This window comes from Pan troglodytes, chromosome 6, assembly GCF_028858775.2.
Source record: "Pan troglodytes isolate AG18354 chromosome 6, NHGRI_mPanTro3-v2.0_pri, whole genome shotgun sequence".
Taxonomy (NCBI): domain Eukaryota; kingdom Metazoa; phylum Chordata; class Mammalia; order Primates; family Hominidae; genus Pan; species Pan troglodytes.
Genome location: NC_072404.2, coordinates 154,057,458 through 154,065,977, shown reverse-complemented (window position 1 = coordinate 154,065,977; position 8,520 = coordinate 154,057,458). Strand labels below are relative to the sequence as shown.

The 8,520-nt window shown below is 42.8% G+C and overlaps 1 pseudogene; it reads right to left on the bottom strand.

The window, feature by feature from the left end:
- Positions 1-203: 203 nt before the first annotated feature.
- On the bottom strand, positions 204-758 carry LOC463764 (large ribosomal subunit protein uL22-like; annotated as a pseudogene).
- Positions 759-8,520: the final 7,762 nt, after the last annotated feature.

Below are 8,520 nucleotides of genomic sequence, written 5' to 3'. Positions count from 1 at the left end.
GTGCACGCCACCATGCCCGGCTAATTTTTGTATTTTTAGTAGAGACGGGGTTTCACCATGTTGGTCAGGCTGGTCTCAAACTGCTGACCTTGTGATCCACCCACCTCGGCCTCCCAAAGTGTTGGGATTACAGGCACAGCCACCACATCTGGCCCTTTTTTTTTTTTTTTTTACTTTTAATTTCATTTATTTTAATGCTGAATTTACTCTCGTGTCATAAGTTTTTGTTTCTTCAGTTTCTTCTGGGATATCTTTTTCTTCAGGGCAACCTCATCTTCTGGTTTAGGAACAATCTGTTCCTTTTCAGTAAGGATCATCTCAATGTGGCAGGGAGAGCACATGCATGGGTTAATCCAACCATAAGCTCTGTCGATCCGGCGGCGCATCTTAGGTGCTTTGTTCACTTGGATATGCTCAATGACCAGAGAATCTGCATCTAAACCCTTAAGTTCTGCATTGCTCTCTGCATTTTTAAGCATGTGCAGCAAAAATTCAGCACTCTTTTTGGGCCACCAACCTTGTGTCCAGCCCCACTGCTTGGCCTGGGCACACCTGCCCACTCCACCATTGTAACATCGGAATGGTACGCACTATTTCTGTAAAGTGACATCTTTCAGATACTTCGTGGTTTTTCATATATGCATACCCTTGATGACCTGGGAAGTGTCATGAGTGTTCTTAAAGTGAACACAAAGATTTGAACGTCTTGATTTGCATGATTTTGTGGAGTTCTCTGGGTCAAGTGAATAGCAAACCATTTCACAGATCACCTCAGGCCGCTTAGGGAAAGAGGAAGAGCTGACTTTATCTTAACGAATTACATCTGCAATGATCCTAATTCCAAATCAAGTCACATTCTGAGGTACTAGAGGTTAGGTCTTCCACATATAAATTTTGATGGGCACACAATTCAACTCATAAGATTATGTTCTCAATTCTCCTGAGGTTATACCTAGGAGTGGAACAGCACATACGGTAACTCTATGTTTACCCCTTGAGGAACTGACAAACTGTTTTCTACAGGGGCTACATGATTCTAAATTCCCACCAGCAACACACAATGGTTCTGATGCCCCCACATCTTCACTAACACTTGCTACTGCCTTTTTAAAAAAATAATTATAAAGTATGAGAAACATACTGCCTACCTTTTTAATTTTAGGGATCTGGCTGGGCGCTGTGGCTCACACCAGTAATCCCAGCACTTTGAGAGGCCAAGGCAGGTGGACCACTGGAGGTCAGGAGTTCAAGACCAGCCTGACCAACATGGTGAAACCCCTGTCTCTATTAAAAGTATAAAATTAGCCGAGTGTGGTGGTGCATGCCTGTAATCCTAGCTACTTGGGAGGCTGAGGCAGGAGAATCACTTGAACCCAGGAGGCAAAGGTTGCAGTCAGCCAGGAACATGCCACTGCACTCCAGCTTGGGCAACAAGAGTGAAACTCTGTCTCAAAAAAAAAACCCCAAAATTTTTCGGCATCCTACTGAGTAGGAAGTGATATCTTGTGGTTTTGATTTGCATTTCCCGAATGACCAATGATGTTGAGTCTCTTTTCATGTGCTCATTGGCCATTTGCATGTCTTCTTTGTAGACATGTCTATTGAAATCATTTGCCCATTTGAAAAATTAGGTTGTCACTAGGCATGGTGGCTCACGCCTGTAATCCCAGCACTGTGGGGGACCAAGGCGGGTGGATCATGAGGTCAAGAGATTGAGACAATCCTGGCCAACATGGTGAAACCTTGTCTCTACTAAAAAATACAAAAATTAGCTGTGTGTGGTGGTGCACACCTGTAATCCCAGCTACTCAGAAGGCTAAGGCAGGAGAATCACTTGAATCCGGGAGGGGAAGTTTGCAGTGAGCTGAGATCATGCCACTGCACTCCAGCCTGGTGACAGAGCAAGACTCTATTTAAAAAAAAAAAAAAAATCAGATTGTCTTTTTATTATTGAGTTGTGAGTGTTCTTTATATATTCTGGATACTACACTCTTATCAGGTATATGGTTTGCAAATACTCTCTCCCATTCTGGTTTTTTTTTTTTCTTCACCTTCTTGATAGTGTCTTTAGATGCACAAAAGTTTTAAATTTTTATTAAGTCCAATTTTTTTGTTTTTTGCCCAGGTGTGGTAGCACTCCAGCCTGGGCAAGAGAGTAAGACCCTGTATCAAAAAATAAAAATTAAATTAAAATAAAAAAATTTAGGGCAAGTGCTGTGGCTCATGCCTCTAATCTCAGCACTTTGGGAGGCTGAGGTTGGCCGGATCACCTGAGGTCAGGAGTTTGAGACCAGCCTGGTCAACATGGCAAAACCCCATCTCCACTAAAAATAAAAAAATTTGCTGGGCATGGTGGTGTGCACCTGTAATCCCAGCTACTCGGGAGGCTGAGGCAGGAGAATCACTTGAACTCAGGAGGCGGAGGTTGTGGTAAGCCGAGATCACGCCATTGCACTCCAGCCTAGGCAACGCTAGTGAAACTCCGTCTCAAAAAAAAAAAAAAAAAAGAGGAAAAAAGGAAAAAAAAGAGCTTCCAAATAAAGAACACCCTTCAAATGGTGTTCCAACAATGTCTGAAAAGGGAGCAGTAGTTTTAGAATTGTCTGTCCTCATAACTTTCAGGCTCCCAGATGGGCTGAGAGACCAATTATTTTGCTTTTCCCACTATGTGTAAATAACAACTTTTCATACTTTCTATGTTCGCTCTTGAGAGGGAGAATTTCATGGATTATCTCTGAGCATTATTGATCTTTTTCCCATCTGGGAATATTTATGTCTCTGTGACAGTGTTTAAGAAAACAAAGAATATATACACTGCAGTATAATTGTTAATGTTTATCTTTTGCGTCCCCAGCTAGATTAAAAACTAGGCCAGGTGCGGTGGCTCATGCCTGTAATCCCAGCACTTTGGGAGGCCAAGGCAGGCAGATGACCTGGGGTGGAGAGTTCAAAACCAACCTGACCAACACAGAGAAACCCCGTCTCTACTAAAAATACAAAATTAGCCGGGCTTGGCGATGCATGCCTGTAATCCCAGCTACTCGGGAGGCTGAGGCAGGAGAATTGCTTGAACCTGGGAGGCGGAGGTTGCGGTGAGCCAGGACCACGCCATTGCACTGCAGCCTGGGCAAAAAGACTGAAAATCTGTCTCAAAAAAAAAAAAAAAAAAAAAAAAACCCAAAAAACAAAAAACTCCTTAGGCCAGGAACATGTCAGATCCTCCTCTGAAGCCTCCACAGGAACTACAGAGCCAGCACTTGGCAAACATTAATGACCTTGATGTGCTACTACACAGCTGTTCTCTGGCTTCTTTTTTTTTTTTTTTTTTTTTTTGAGGCGGAGTCTCACTCTTTCGCCCAGGCTGGAGTGAAGTGGCACGATCTCGGCTGACTGCAACCTCTGCCCCCCAGGTTCAAGCAATTCTCCTGCCTCAGCCTCCCGAGTAGCTGGGATTACAGGTGCCCACCACCACGCCCAGCTAATTTTTGTATTTTTAGTAGAGATGGGTTTTCACCAGGTTGGCCAGGCTGGTCTCGAACTCCTGACCTCAAGCCATCCACCCACCTTGGCCTCCCAAAGTGCTGGGATTACAGGCGTGAGCTGTGGCACCCGGCCCTCTCTGGCTATTTTTATGTTCTGGCAAAAGGACAGCTTGGCTTGAGATTTTTTGTTTCTGTTTTTGTTTTAACCACTTTATTGAGACATGAATGACATAAAAACTGGTACATATTTAATGTATACAACTTGAAGAGTTTGGAGATAAGTATCCCTGTGAAACCATCACCACAATCTATGCCATAAAGCTACCTCCAAACGTTTCCTCTAGCCTTCTTATTTATTATTTATTTTATTTTTTTTTTTTTGAGACAGTCTTGCTCTGTTGCCCAGGCTGGAGGGCAGTGGTGCAATCTCAGCTCACTGCAACTTCTGCCTCCTGGGTTTAAGTGATTCTCCTGCCTCAGGCTCCTGAGTAGCTGGGATTACAGGTGCCCACCACTGCACCCGCCACCACGCCTGGCTAATTTTTGTATTTTTAGTAGATATGGGGTTTCACCATGTTGGCCAGGCTGGTCTTAAATTCCTGGGATTACAGGCATGAGCCACCACACCCAGCTATTATTATTTTTGTGATAAGAACACTTATCAGAAGATCTACCTTTCTGGCAAAATTTTAAGCGCATGATACCATATTGTTAACTACAGGCTCAATGCTGTAGGAAGAACTTTAGGATTCATTCATCTTGTATAGCCAAAATTTTGTGCCTTTGACTAATACTTCCCTGTTTCCCCTTCCCTTCAGCTGCTCAGAATGGCATCCACTATTCCACTCTCTGCTTCTATGACTTTGACTATTTTAGATTCGTCATGTAAATGATATAACATAGTATTCATTCTTCTGTGCCTGGCTTGTTTAATTTAGCATCGTGTCCTTCAGTTTCATCCACCTTGTTGCAGATGGCAGGATTTCCCTCTTTTTTAAAGATAAATAATATTCCATTGTGGCCGGGCGCAGTGACTCACACCTGTAATCCCGGCACTTTGGGAGGCTGAGGCAGGTGGATCACCTGAGGTCGGGAGTTGGAGACCAGCCTGACCAACATGGTGAAACCCTGTCTCTACTAAAAATACAAAATTAGCTGGGTGTGGTGGCACATGCCTGTAATCCCAGCTAGTTGGGAGGCTGAGGCAGGAGAATCGCTTGAACCCAGGAGGTGGAGGTTGCAGTGAGCTGAGATCCTGCCATTGCACTCTAGCCTGGGCAACAAGAATGAAACTCTGTCTCAAAAAAAGAAAAAAAGAAAGAAAAAGAAAAATTCCCTTGTCCTTGTATGCATGTACCCAATTTCCTTTTCCACACATCCGTTAATGGACATTTGGGTTGTTTTATGTTTTGGCTATCGTGAATAACGCTGTAGTGAACATGGGAGTGCAGATATCTCTCTGAGATAACTGATTTCAATTCCATTTGGATATATGCAGAAGTAGGGCTGTTGGATCATATTGGTGGTTCTATTTTAATTTTTTGAGGATAGTTCAATACTGTTTTCCATAGTGGCTGCACCAATTTACATTCTCACCAACAGTGTACAAGGGTTCCTTTTTCTCCACATTCCCACAACTATCTCTCTCTTGACCTTTTGATAATCGCCATCCTAACAAGTATGAGGTAATGTCTCACTGTGGTTTTGATTTGCATTTTTCTGAGGATTAGTGATGTCCTGCACCTTTTCATTGGCCATTTGTACTGGCTGTCTATCGGCAATTTGTATGTCTTCACTTGAAAACTGTCTGCTCAGGTCCTTTGCCCATCATTTGAGTTTTTTGAGTTTTGCTCAAGTTGCAGGAGTTCCTTTTTCCTTTTTTTTTTTTTTTTTTTGAGATGGAGTCTTGCTTTGTTGCCCAGGCTGTAGTGCAGTGGCACAATCTCAGCTCACTGCAAGCTCCGCCTCCCAGGTTCAAGTGATTCTCCCGCCTCAGCCTCCCGAGTAGCAGGGATTACAGGCACCCACCATCGTGCCCTGCTAGTTTTTGTATTTTTAGTAGAGATGGGGTTTCACCATGTTGGCCAGGCTGTTCTCGAACTCATGACCGCGGGTGATCTGCCTGCCTCGGCCTCCCAAAGTGCTGGGATTATAGACGTGAGCCACTGCACCTGGCCAGGATCTTCTTTGCCACCTGCCCCCCTGCCGAGACAGAGTCCCATTCTGTCACCCAGGCTGGAGTACAGTGGCATGATTTCGGCTCACTGCAACCTCTGCTTCCCAGTTTCAAGTGATTTCTCCTGCTTCAGCCTCCCGAGTAGCTGGGATTACAGGCATACACCACCACACCTGGCTAATTTTTGTATTTTTAATAGAGACAGCGTTTCACCATGTTGGCCAGACTGGTCTCGAACTCCTGATCTTGTGATCTGCCCGCCTCAGCCTCACAAAACGCTGGGATTACAGACATGAGCCATTGTGCCCGCCCAAAGAGTTTCTTACATATTTTGGATATTAACCCTTTGTGAGTTCTGATTCTACTACTTAACTAGTGATCAGACATTGGAAAAGTTACATAAGCATCTCACAACCGCCAGGCACAGTGGCTCATGCCTGTAATCCTAGCACTTTGGGAGGCCAAGGCAGGTGGATCACCTAAGGTCAGGAATTCAAGACCAGCCTGGCCAACATGGAGAAATGTACGTCTCTACTAAAAATACAAAAATTATTCGGGCGTGGTGGCGGGCACCTGTAATCCCAGCTACTCGGGAGGCTGAGGCAGGAGAATTGCTTGAACCCGGGGGACAGAGGTTGCAGTGAGATGAGATCCCGCCACTGCACCCCAGCCTGGGCAAAAGAGCAAAACTCCATCTCAAAAAAACCCCAGAATCTCAGAACCTCATTTTTTTGAATTATTTATTTTGGAAAATACTACACATACTCAAAAGTAGAAGATAATAATCTTCTTCCAATAATTTTCAATAGATCACCATTCTCTTTTCATCTATACACCCATGTAATTCCTATACATGCTGCCCTCACCCTATTATTTATTTTAAAATAAATCCCAGACATCATCATTTCATTAGTAAATATTTTAGTTTGTACCTCAAAAATACAAGGATTCTTTCTTATACCGTAGCCATAATACCATTGTCACACCTAATGAGGCCATCAGTAATTTCTTAATATCTTCAAATTTCCAAACTTGCTAAAATTTCCCTGATATTTTCTGTATCTATATCTCTCTCACATTGCTGTTTTTCTTTTTTTATTCTTTTTTTTTTTTTTTTTTGAGATGGAGTTTTGCTCTTGTCGCCCAGGCTGGGGTGCAATGGCTTGATCGCTGCTTACCGCAACCTCCGTCTCCTGGGTTCCAGCGACTCTTGTGCCTCAGCCTCCCGAGTAGCTGAGATTACAGGCATGGACCATCACGCCTGGCTAATTTTGTATTTTTAGTAGAGATGGGGTTTTACCATTTGGTCAGGCTGGTCTTGAACTCCTGACCTCAGGTGATCCACCCACCTTGGCTTCCCAAAGTACTGGGATTACAGAGGTGAGCCACTGCACCCAGCCACACACTTGTTTTATTTTTAAATTTTTTATAGTTGATTTGTTTGAATGAACATCCAAACAAGGTCCATTTTTGGTTTGATGTGTCTCTTTTATTTTAGTCTATAGGTTCCCCTTTCCTCTTCTTTCCCTTGCCATTTATTTAATGAAGAAACTGGGTCATTTTTCTTATACAGCTTCCAGCATTCTGCATTTTTCTTATTGCATCCACGTGGTGTTGTTTAACATGTTTCTTGATTTCCTGTGTAAGCTGGTAGCTAGAGCTAGATTCCTGATTCGATTCAGGTTCCATTTCTCTTTATGCGAATACTTCACAGGTGATGTTGTATACGTCTTCCTGTTGCATCTCATTAGGACCCAATGCAATCTGCCTGTCTCTGTTTCCATGGTGTTAAGATTTTTCAGTGGGTTCAGGTGTTATCAGTCATATCCCTCTCATAGCAAAGTTCACCATCAGCCTTTCACCTCATAGTTTACAAGCCAGTGATGATTGTTGCCTGGATCCATTATTTTTTTAGAAGGTGCAAAACAGTCATGACTTAATTCCATCCTTTTCTCTGCATATGTTAGCTTTATTATTCACAAATAATTTTCCCTCAGCAACTGTTTTGTTACCCTGCTGTACAGACAATTTGTACAAAAAAGTCAAGATATTTACTATTTTTGCTAGTTTTCAGAATGAGTTTATTTCTTACCATTCTCCAAAGGTGATCAGTTAGGTCTTCATTATGGTATTACTGTGAACAAATGGACTTTAACATCTTCAATGTGTTTCAATTCTTGGCAGTCATTAGTTTTTCTGATGTTCAAATTGTCCCATCTTTGGCCAGTGGGAGCCTTTTCAATTTTAATTTGTTTTTGTTTTTTGAGATGGAGTCTCACTCTGTCACCCAGAGTGGAGTGCAGTGGCCCAATCTTGGCTCACTGCAACCTCCGCCTCCTGGGTTCAAGCAATTCTCATGCCTCAGCCTCCTGAGTAGCTGGGACTACAGGTGCATGCCACCACGCCTGGCTAATTTTCCATTTCTAGTAGAGACGGGGTTTTGCTGTGTTGGCCAGACTTGTCTCAAACTCTTGGTCTCAAGTAATCCTCCTGCGTCAGTCTCCCAAAATGCTGGGATTACAGGTGTGAGCTACCACGCCCAGCCCTCAGTTTTAATTTTGTAATCTTTCATTACAACCCCAGGGGTCTTTGATATTGCCCATGCTATAGGCTACGACAAAATGCCCCAGGCTCAGTTTGTACATTTCCTGTCCCTGAGCCAGAATCAGCCATTTACCTAAGATGCCTGGGTTTGTTTGTTTATGTTTATTTATTATATATGTTATATAATAATATTTGTTAATATATTATATTTGTTAATATTATATGTTATATAATAATTTCGTATTTCTATTTCCAGTTCAAAATTAGTCACCTAAAGTGCCTGGGTTTGTTTGTTTATATTTATTATATATGTTATAT